General features: G+C 42.0%; 1 protein-coding gene and 1 long non-coding RNA gene across 10 annotated transcripts in view; one reads left to right on the top strand and one right to left on the bottom strand.

The window, feature by feature from the left end:
• AFF3 (ALF transcription elongation factor 3) overlaps window positions 1-12,040 on the top strand; it is a 243,119-nt gene that overhangs the window by 77,388 nt on the left and 153,691 nt on the right. The gene's annotated exons all lie outside the window — the stretch shown is intronic.
• The window catches only part of LOC308475955, a 106,493-nt gene that overhangs the window by 21,721 nt on the left and 72,732 nt on the right, over window positions 1-12,040 (bottom strand). The window lies entirely within an intron of this gene.

The raw sequence follows: 12,040 nt of genomic DNA, 5'->3' as shown, positions 1-12,040 counted from the left end.
GGAATCATAATCATAGAAAGTAACTGCGGTGGTTACTGGTGCAGATAGCCAGCCTTGCCAGATGTTAGAAGAATTTACATTTGTGTAGCATCGCCCACTATCTCAGGATGGTTGCCTGCACCATTCTGCCAAGTGGGAAATAGGATTTTTCTGCATTAAGAAACAGAAGTGCTTGATTTTATGTAGCCACCCTCTTTATGGGCAAATGAACTTATCATGTTTGCATCTATATGTCTCTCTTACTGGCCCCTGACAACTAGGTGCAACTTCCACTATGCTGCTCTATTTAACTGATAAGATGGATTCCACACCATATGATGGTTTCTTTGCACATGTTCACTTGTTTTTATTTTAAAGATGTATACACCTGCCTTTCAACCAAAGTTCCCTAGACATAATGTAATAGAAGTATATGTAATATAGCATAATGGCAGCTTAGCCAGTTGTCAGCTTCCATGTTTGAAGGTGCAATATTCTCACCTGCAGGGTAGCTTTAAAGTCCTGATCAGCAACCAGTTTTTAGAAGGTGAGCCATTTCAATTGGGAGAGAAAAAGGAGCAGAAGTCCAAGCCTTTCCTCCTCTGGTAGCCTGGTAGTAAGCCTAGCCACCAGTTTGTTTTGCAAAACGGCTCAAAAAAGTGTCACCCCCATTCTCATCCCATTGGGCTAGTTTTGTACCTGTGTGGAGGTGGTTCACAAAGAAGTCCATCTTGGTTGGCCTACCACTCTCTTGGGATTCTATCATGTGCAAACGCTTAGCCATGTCAGTCTCGCTCCTGTCTGATCAGAGAACAGCTTCAGTGAGTTACCAGAAGCCCAAAACAAAAGTTTGCAGAACATTTGCAAACTATGGCCATTACACCAGTTTTACAAATAGATGACCTAATTCTATATGACCAAATTGTAGTGGAAAGGGGACGTTCTGTAGTTCAGAGGTTGCTCATGTGCTTTGCACGCACAAGATCTCATATTCAGTTCCTGATATGTCCAGGATAGCTGCTGCAAGGAAGTGTAGAGAAGACTGACTGGCCCAATGGACTGACTCTACAGAAAGGCAACTGCTTGTTAAAATTAGCAAAGTGCTTTGACGTCAGTGTGTTTGTGCAGCTTTGCAGGTGGAGATCTAAGCCTGAATCTCATCTCCAACCCCCAGAAGTTGTATATATAAACAGGATGGCGTGTTCTGATCTACAGTGCTTTTAAATGCTCACATTTCTCTGTTAAGTTTCTTTAATCTAATTTGCAGTGTTTGTTTAGGGATATAATTGTGTATCCAATACTTCGTGATCCTATCTATTTCATTCATACCTTTTTTTTAATAAAAGAAATCACATAAGCATTTTCAAATATTGTCAGTCAATGCAATTGCTTCATATGTCTGCTTTACAGAATACTATACTTTACTGCCCTTAAGTTCATTTTTAATTGGGGTGCAGAGCTTTGAACAAGTCAATTATTATTTTTTATAGTAAATGGTAATTAATGTTTCATTATATTTTATTAGGCTCATTTCATTCATCTGCATTGGAACTAATCCAGGCTTTTCTAAATATTGTACCTGTATTTGTATACATGGGTGTGAGAGAGGGAGAGAGAATATGAATGAATGCAGGCTTTGACTTGAAGCCAGAGAATTATGTGACTAGCTATGCGCACATTCCATAGATTTTTAGACTAAACCCAGCCAGGCTTATGTGTCATTGTCTTTTTATGTTTTTACATACACTGTATCACTGAGAAGAATTTCTAAAATTAACTCAACAATATACAAATGTATAAATAATAATAATAATAAAAATGTAGAAACTCCTTGGTGATGATTTGAGAAACGCATGAAACCATATAAAACCTGCTGGTGATATAATGCAGCCTGTTGTACTCTGGCCTACATGATACAAGGTTGTGTCCAGTTTCTCAGCTGAACTAAACACATGAACCAACTTGGTCTTTCAGCAGTGCATGAAGTAAAGGACATGTTTAGCTGAAATACTTAGAAAATACGAAGGTGACTTGATAGATACTTGGGGGGAGGGAGAGAGAGAGTAGAAGGCACAGATTCTTGACTGCGAGAAAAATGAAAGAAGACAACGTAAGATAAGCTTAAGTGAAGCAGAGACAGCAGGAAGGAAAAATAGAAAAGGAAAGACAAGAGATTTGGTTGTGAGCAGGATAAGCGAAGTCCTTCAATATAAAGACTAGGCTTTCCTTTCCTTTGCTGTTTTGTAGGATTGGGTAGGAGAAGGATGTGCTTTTAAAAAAATACTGCCCCATTTTCACAGGCATGTCTCTGATTATGTGCATCTACAGAGAATGACCGCTCTCTACATCAAATGGGGGGTGCCTTTTGCGTGGTCACGCGCAGCCCCCCAGGTCCCAGTGCGGCTCCTGGTAGTTCAGGATGGCTTCATCCTCCCCAGGCTGGATACCTGGAGGTCTCCGCCTACCTCAGCTAATCACCCAATCCCGCTTGGGGAGGCATTGCCAGGGGATCGGCCAGGTAAGGGGAGGGACCATCCTGCCCCCACAACAGAAGGTGAATCCTCCAGAGCTTCTCCCACCCTGCCCTCCCTCAGTTAAGTCTTCTTTTGCAGGTTAACCTCTTCTCCAGAGGTACGCATGCGCTGCTACGTCAGGGCCAGAAAGGAATTTTCCTGCTTTGGCAGGTTTTGCCTTTTCCGTAGCAAAACGTCACAGCTTTGGTGGTTTCAGGCCTTGGGCGGAATCCTTTAGTCTATCTTCCTAAATGAGGGGAGCATGAACCGGTGACCCCCCCCCCTTGCGGCGGTGATCCCAGGGTTCCCCGTTAAAGGGGTATTGAGGGGAGGCATTGGCCATATGCCGAGAGGTTGTCATTGCTCTCCCCTCCGGCAGCGAAACAGGGGGAGGGCTCTCTGCTTGAACTTATGTTCTCCAGAGCCAGCCCAATCCCCACACACTCTGGATAACCCTGATGTCTTCCAGATCCCCAGCTGGGGAGTGGGAAGGATAAACGCCCAATGCCTGAGCCAAGGTCTCCCTACATCTGAAATTTAATAAAATTGTGGCCAATTTTAATCCCATAGCACGTTGTCTTGAGGCATTATTCCGCACGGGTGTCGCCTGGGGTTGGGGGACTCTGCCTGTCCATGCAGCTAAATTTGGCAGTTGTATATGATGCACATTTCATTAAAAACACAAGGTCTGGCTTAAAAAAAAACCAAAAACAAAAACTTTTGACTGAAAGCTGTTTATCATTATTTTAAGAGCCTTCAGGGTACTAGACAATTATTTTTTTTCTACTTTAAAATGTCTCAATTGTGTCCCATGATCATTAAGACTTAATTTTTTGTATCTATAGCAAAAACTACTAATCATTCACTGATCTCCACTGAGCAGTAGTAGAAAAAGAAATGCTATTTTCGTATTCTGCACATCATGACTCTCATTAAAATCTCATAGAAATGATGAATTCTGATTGGGATACACAGATTATAAAATAAATATGTCTGAGTTTGTGTTTTTGGGCTTGTGCCCTGGCTCCCAATGGTAAACTTAGTCTATTAATGTCTGATGCTTTAAAGAAACACAAAAGCCCTCAGGCTAGTTTTGTATTGCAATATCTCAGAGTAGTGGCTGCATGTATTAATCAGAGCTTTCAAACGAAAGTAGTAAATTGTCCTTGATCTTCAGTAACTCGGGGCCAATGCATATAGCCACAAATGGGGCTTCTTATAAAAATCCATGCACACTTAAAAAAAACCCCATATGCCTGGATTAAATGTGCATGTAGAGGTAAAACCCGCTGTGTAAAGTGCGAGTATGGTATACTGTCTGTTTCACAATCATGTAATAACTAAGTGAAGTACCATTATGGAATGCATCATTATAATGTTAATGCTCATGCTATAGTTGTGAGAACATCACAGTGAAAGACCTGAAAGAAACATAAGAAGGACTGGTCTGCACAGCTTATTGTCTCACTGCCAGTGACAGACTGGGACTAAAAATCAGCCCCAGCGTATGAAACCCAGTGTGGCCCACATGGAAGAGGGTATGTGCTTGCTTTATTCTGCTGTGCAGGGTAGGGCTTGAACCAATGGCTTCATGTTACAAGAAAGGAGATTCCGACTAAACATACGGAAAAACTTTCTGACAGTAAGAGCTGTTTGACAATGCGCTAGCTAGCATACCATCAGTTCTTTGGAAAGTTGAACATGAAGGCAAGGCTTTAGGCAAGGGGTTGTCTGCACTATGGAGAACTCTTGTGGGAGGACTTCCAGAGTTTAGGAACTCCCTAGTGAGGCTGATCCTAGTGTAGGGTTGCCACCTAATATGGGGTTGTCCCTTATTTCAAGGAAAAATGCTGCAACCTTTAAGGGACGCAGTTTGTCCCTTATTTCTGCCTTGCTTTCTTCTTCTTCCCTCCTCTGCTGAGGTGAGCGCTGAGCTCAGCTCCTCCTTCCCTCACATCTCTACCAGCACTATTGCTTGTCCGCGTTCTCTGTCTTTGTCTGTCTCTGTCTGTCTGTCTCTCCTTTCCCTACCTTACTCCTCCATTATACTAAATCCAGTGAATGACGCAGAGGATAGCTGCAGAGGACGGCGAGAGTTTGGGGATGGGTTGTAGGGGCAGGGCTGAGAAAGAATGGAGTGACTTTGGAGGAGTCGGGGAGGGATTGCTTTGAAGTCATTTCTGCACGTAAGTGTCCAGCTGTATCAGACTAAAGCCCACTCTGGTCCAGTATGCTGATTCCCACAGCAGCCAGCCACAGCCAAAATCTTCCAAGTACCCAGAAAATAGGATCTTGTTGCCAGGATACCATAGTCCCACTGTTTTAGATCTTCAGCTTGGCTCAAACTAGCCCTGCTCCAAATCCCACCCCCTAGTTTTCGTTTCCATGAAAGAGGTGTTGTTTCTGTCTCTTTAGTGGAGAGCAGAAGAACTTCAAAGAAATTTTGCGGATTGGGTTGTGTGTGTGGTTCTGCTGCTGAGGTGGCCAAGCTGTCTTTTTTAATGGAAGAACTTGTATTTGTTTTAAATACTCTAAGGAGTATATTTAAATGCTCTAAGGCAGGGGTCGGCAAGGTTTACCTCGCCTGAGCCGGTTCACTCCAGCGGAGATCCCTCCGTGGGCCGGATTGCGCACCCGCCCACAATTTCCGGCGTCTGTGCAGATGTGATTTCCGGCGCCGCAGAAGCAAGTCCCTGCGCTGCGCTGGTTTAGCGCAGTGCGTGGGGACTCATCAAGCGGGTGGCTCAGTTTGGGGGTGGCTCAGGGGCCGGTTAAATGACCCCCATGGGCCGCTTGTAGCCCATGGGCCTTAGGATGGCAATCTCTTCTCTAAGGAGTGTGAGCCTAAAAATGCATAGAGTTGTATGTGTGCCTCAGAATCTTTTACATGCTGCGTTTGTAAATTGTGCCATTATTTCCTTTAAAAACTAGACACTCTGAAAACAATGCCCTGGGTTTTTTAAAAAAAAAAAGCCTTCTGAAAATATTATTTGTTTTTTGTATGCAACAAATGTGAGTGGAAGGCACTGTATGAGTGTGTATTAGGGCAATCCATAACGAATGTTAAATATAAAGGGAGAGGAATATAGCACTTGTGACAATTAATGTCAATACAGTTTGCAGATTGCTTGAAATGACATTATAGTGTTGCACATACTTATGCAGCACAGCTCTTTGAAACAAAGCCATTTTTCTGCTTTCTAATGAATGCTGTATTGTTGGTCTATCTGATCAACAGAAAACCACCGTAAATAGGACTCCTCAAAATTTTATCTGTTTTTACCCAGTGGAGGAAATCCTGTCTAATATAATTAGATACCTGCAGGCATGTCAGAAATAATTGAAACGTTTACGCTGAAGATCAATACATTCAAAATTTTGGCAGGAGAGTCTGCCACCTATATGACCCGAATATATTTTATATTTAAGACATTCAATTATATTTAGAAAGGTGCTGGGGTTTTTTAATTGATTGTCATTTTTTAAAAAACAGCAACAACAACACATCAACATGTGTATCATCCCACTGTATGTTTTAAAAGGCTCATGCAAGACACATAGATGTCTGACGAATAGTATTTAAATGGTGGAAGGGAAAATACGATTGAAAGTGTATGTGTCTTATTGTCTATCCAGGTAGGGCTGCTGACAGCATCTCAAATAGCTTTCCTGTCGCCATGTGGGAGGTGATGGTAGTAGAGGTGGTAATAATGATGATGATGTGAGAAAATGTGTGCGTAAACAGAATTAATGACAAGTGACAGGGCTGCTGCTTTCACTGAGACACAGATCTAAAAATGAACAGCACCTAACTATCAACACCCCCACCTTTCTACTGGTCAGAGATATCATCCTTTTGGGGAAAGATAGCCAGCGAGGTTAAAGCGATTTCATAGTGCCCTAAGTGTATTGAAAGCATCCATTATTTTGTCAATTGCGAAGTTAAAATTGGCCAGCTTAGTTACTTTACCTGACCTCGCTCCAACATTGTAACCTCCATATATATATATATATATATATATATATATATATATCTCACATCGGAGTTCAAAAATATTTCAAGATGAAATGAAATCATTAATTTGGATTTAAACGGAAAAGCTCAGGCAGATCTGGCTTCAACCAAGCAAAGAAAACAACAACATTGAGTTCCTTTCCAATATATATATGCTTTGTGTAAAGGCACCATTTTTGTTGAGAAATATTTGATATTGGAAACAAGTGGTGGGATTTCTCAGTCCATCATTAGTGTTTAAGTAGAAAGAGGCATGTGATTTTTCCACATAGGGGACACAATAGAAACAAAACAAAATCCATACAATTAAAAATAGTACACTGATCTCGATAGCCTAGCTTTCTGCAGAATACACCCATTGTTTATATGAGTCCTTCAGTATTTCCTAAACACATTGGGGCATTTTTCCATATGACTAATCAGATCTATTAATTCCAGTAGGTTTACTTGAGTACAACTTTGTTTAGCCAAACTTAGTACCTTGATTCTCAAACGCCTTGATTCTCAAACGCCTTGGTACTTGGAACCCAAACACTGCAAACCTGGAAGTAAGTGTTCCGGTTTGCGAACTTTTTTCGGAAGCTGAATGTGTTATGCTTCCGATTTGAGTGCCACACTTCCGTTTTGAGTGTTACACTGAGATCTGTCTATTTATTTTGCGCTTTTGTTTTCGCGGCTCTCTTTTTTTGTTTTTGTGACTGTGTGGAACCCAGTTCAGCTACTGATTGATTGTTTGTGTGACTGCAGTACATTGTTTATTGCTTTCATTTTATGGATCAATGGTCTCGTTAGATAGTAAAATTCATGTTAAATTGCTGTTTTAGGGGTTGTTTTTAAAAGTCTGGAACAAATTAATCCATTTTGCATTACTTTCTATGGGAAAGCGTGCCTTGGTTTTGGAACACTTTGGTTTTGGAATGGCCTTCTGGAACAGATTAAGTTTGAGAACCAAGGTACCACTGTAAGTTCAGACAGTAGTGTGTTAAATGGACCAATTGTATGGCTGGGGGTAAGGCTATAACCTGGATTTGACGCAGTCTTCTTCATGAGATGAGTGCTGATTCAAACCTGGATCTTCCCTGTCCTAGTCTGATACTCTAACCGCCAAACCACTCTGCCTGTATTTTATTATTGTAAGCCACTCTGAAAGTTCTGACGCTCATTTAAATTACGACTGAATCAATTTCCCCACTAAAATATAGATGAACAATCATGGGATGTGGCATCATTGTGATAGTATTTCCTCCTGTTCCACTTCACTGACTGACGCTTGCAGGAGACGTGAAATGCTAGCACCACGATGACATAAAAATTATTCCAACTACATGCTACTGGAAAGAGTTGGCGGTTGTGGGCAGTGGCATGGTCAGGGGTATGCATATATGTCTCTCCTATAACATGCTGTTTAGCCTCTTTTTTTCTGTGAAATGAAACATGATAGCATGTCAGGCTCCTTCATCTTGTTCCTGATATCCTTGCAAGACCACACATAAAACAGTCTCAAAATGAATTATATGCATAGATCACAATAGCTAGCCAAGATTCGGTGGCTCACGTCCAAATTAATTAGCATTCAGCTTGGGAAAAGCAAAACACACACACACACAAGATGGAATAATGTCCTCAAAATATTCTAACGAACAAACTCAGGCTGTGTACACATTTCTGTTTTAGTCTGGCTCCAGTGCGCTCCCAACCACTGGCTTTTGAATCTGTGCAGACACAACGTTACCTATGATGCAGAGCTGCCCTGTTTCTTGAAAAATACTGCCGCTTATTGCATTTTCCAGCAAACCAGTTTTAGTCTGGAAGAAAATCTTAAAGTGCATTCCCTTCGCAGTTAAGCAGGGGTTTGAACGATTGAGACAGCCATTGCTCGTGCGCAGATGGCAGTGCATGCACAGATGACAGTGTTATGAATTGGAGTTTGGGAGGGTTGAAAGGGCAGGTAAGGCAAACAGGTAACGGTGTATGGGGTGTTGGTAAGGGGTAGTACCTCTGGTGGGGGCGCATTATGCGCCCTCTGGAGTGGTTTGTCCGCCATTGGTCCCCTGCCTGCACTCAGCGTTACCACCAAGTACGAGGAAACAGAAACATGGCAAATTTCAAAATCACTGTAGTTTCCGTGTTTCCAAAATCCGTACTTCCATCTCCGGGCATTTGTTGTTTTTTTTGAAGTCAAGTAGGAAAGGGGTGTCATTTTGACTTTTTCCAGGTGTGAAAATGTTAGGCCATCTCTTGTCTTCAAATCCTTTGATTGGACAGATGGATCAGTCTTGAGCATTCTTTGAAAGTGTCCTCTTCATTGCAAGGCCTGAGGCAAAATTGCCTCTTTGTAGAGACTAAGGATGCAGCTATGTGGTGACACTGTATATCAATATAAGATATTGTGGTGGATAACTTATAGAAGAAGATGATGCAAAGAAGTTCTGAGAAATGGCTGAACAGCGTTCTTCCAAAGCATAGGGTTTTTCCAAAGCAAATATGCTTCCTTTTCTTCCCGTGAGAAGCAGTGTAGGATGTATAATAATAAGAGGGGAACAACAACAACAACAACTAGTGCTGTTTCTCCTTATTCCTCAGTGTCAGATACATCCTCACATTAACATCTTCCCTTGTAAGTGGTTTGTAGCTAGATTCTTAGGAAGAGGATGGAATATTTCTGCAAGAGGCAATGATCAATAATCGGCATTTATACTACTCAAAGCAAAACATAAGATGTACAAGGCACAAGCTAGAAGGTTAATACTGCCTAACTCATAAAGTATACTAAATTTATAGAGCCAAACATTCAGTAAGAAATATAGGACCTACCTAGATGAGACATAAGACATCTGTGATCAGATCTCCCAGTGTTTCTGGGGTTTGTCTTTCTTCCTTAAAAGCAGTGATGGGCTCTCTGACATGGCCCAGGAGTGAAGTACTAGGAGAAAGCCCCTTTAACACTTTTCTCCAATACGTGTTCCTGTTGTAAATGTTGAGTCTGGCAGGGTTGATATGGCCCTGGGAACATAAGAGCTTCCAGGCTACTCTAAAGCTTTGATGGAGCAAATGCTCACAGTTCTCCTAGGTGCTGCTCTCTGGACTTCTGTATCTTGCCACACACAAAAATGAACTTTCTACATGCACTCATTCATGAATCTTTGCATATCCCCAGTCATGTGTCTTCTACACAATTCATGCAACAGAATGAGCATGTCTATCCACGTTTTGTCTCTATATACATAAAAACTTCAAGGGGCCCAATTTAACCAATGAATCACACTAATGGAAGCCAGTGCAAGGTCTTCCACTAATGCATTGGGACCAGGGCCATCTTTAGCATATGCACCGCCAGGGTGCAAAGATCCGCCCAGCGCCCCAAAATTTAGTTTAGCCCCCAAATTAATTTTTGTTATGCTTATGTCACTATTATCAGCCCCTGCGCGGCTCCAAAAGGAGTTTGTGTGTGTGTGTTTTGTTTAAAACCTGCTTTTCTGAAGAAGACAAAGAACACACTAGGAGTTGGTATAAAGACTCCACACATGTGCTTACAGTTGTAGGGAGGTGTCTGAAAGATGAGATGGGCAGGCATTGTGCACATGCATGGGAGAGCCATCTCAGGCAGCCTTATTTCTAGAGGAGCTGGGAGGGCCCTTGCGAGTGTGCATATACGAGTTCCTCTTGGGAAGGTTCCGGAGGCTGTGCGTGAGATCAGTTGTGTCAAAGGTGCTGCTGACCCCGCTGCCACATAGCAGCTCAATACAATACGCTTAGGTGGCTTCAGCAGCGGGTGCCTGGCGCCCCCCAGAATTCGGCGCCCGGGTGCCCCGCACCCCTTGCACCCCTAGGTAAAGACGGCCCTGGTTGGGACTTTTCATCCCCTCTCCTCCCCTTGTGGGCCCCTGCCCCCCAATTGGCTGTGTGGGGACTGGAGAACCCCCAAAACAGCATGGGCGAAAGAAAGGGGAGATCATTCTGTCTGACAAGCTGACATCCTTGCCCTGACAGAGCAATATCCGTAGCACTTCATCAAATTCCTCCCGCAATTCTCTGCACATTTTCTAAAAATGGAAATCTATGGCAGATCCTGAACTATCAGGCCCAGTGATATCACTGAATTGTACTGAGTTGTATGTATCCAACACTTTGAAGCAGTGTTCCACTCATTTGATGATGCGTTCTCCCAGTATGCCCACAAAATGTGCTCCAGATGGTCGCTCAGCCATTTGAAGCAGATTTTGAGGGTGCAGGGGAGGCTGCAGGGGAGAGGAGAAGAGGAGAAAAATTCCACGGTGTAAAGCAGAAGTATTTTGTGTGACTGGGATGGCAATGTTTGATGCACTGTATCTTCTCCCCCAGCTGTAATCAATTATACATCCCCAACATTTCTTTGCAAGGCAGATTTTCCAAATGCAAGTTGGTTGTATTATGCAACAAGGTGGAGCAAGTCTGTAATGAAAAGCCAATGTAGAAACTGATCTGCAAATATGTAATTACCAAGATATTTCATAAAATGAAGGCTGTATGTTGTTAGACCTCAAGGCCTGTCAGAGAAGACTGTGGGACATGAAGACTCATGCAGTTGTCATTCCTTATGAAAGCCTTGAAAGTAGTGAGTTTCAAACTGGTACCAAGTAAGATTTATGTCTGAAAAGTTGTAAAACGCCACCTCACTTATGGCAAACAGGTCTCAGGGGGTATGAAGAGCTTTAGTCTCACTTAAGGATTATATGATTTGAGCTTAATAGTGTCTAGGATCCAAAGAAGGAATGTGTTTGCATAGGAAAAAACTAAATGCATGGCTGAAGTTTCACTTAAATGTTTTCTCCACAGTAATTCCACCTGACAAAGAGGCAAGTTACTGCAACAGTTTAAAAAATGAGGGCTTGAGTATCTCTGAAAACCGTTGCAGAGAAAAATGGGGGGGGGGGGGGGTTGCATTCATGATTTCCCCCCAGATGCTCTTATCCTTCCTTTGGATTCTCATTATTACATTAGAGTAATGTGCAATTCCATTGTGTTTAATAGAGTAGTGTAAATTAATTCCAGTATTTCTGGAATTTTAATAAGGAGACCACTGTCAGGTTTTATGCTACTTTAACATTCATTATTCAAAGTTTGAACCGTGGGTGGGATTTATCTGTTCTTTTGTTTTTAGTCTTCACTAGCTCAAAATGCTTTTTTTTTTTTGGTAAATATTTTCCTCCAAGCAAGCAAGCATTCTCGACTGCACACTCAGGGAGGTTATTTATTATGCTTAATGGCAGCTTATAGTAAGTCGTAAATTAAAGGAACAACTTATATGGTGTTTTTAGGTGTGCCAAGGGTATGCCATTTTGCTAATAATTTGTACTAATGTAAATTGTGAAGTGACATTTATGAACTGCGTTTGGCGTCATACATAAAACTCCGGCTAAATGTAGAAACATTGATCTGCTGTTTTATGAGCCAATACTTTTGTACAGGTCAGAGTAGTTTTTGCCCCGAGCCTTTACTAAGGCCAGAGTGTTAAGTTAATAAATGGAAGGTTTAAATTTTATAGACTAATCAC

This window comes from Podarcis pityusensis (genome assembly GCF_964106645.2).
Source record: "Podarcis pityusensis genome assembly, chromosome: 4".
NCBI lineage: Eukaryota > Metazoa > Chordata > Lepidosauria > Squamata > Lacertidae > Podarcis > Podarcis pityusensis.
Note: the sequence above shows the minus strand (reverse complement) of the source record. Positions and strands in the feature narration are given on the sequence as shown.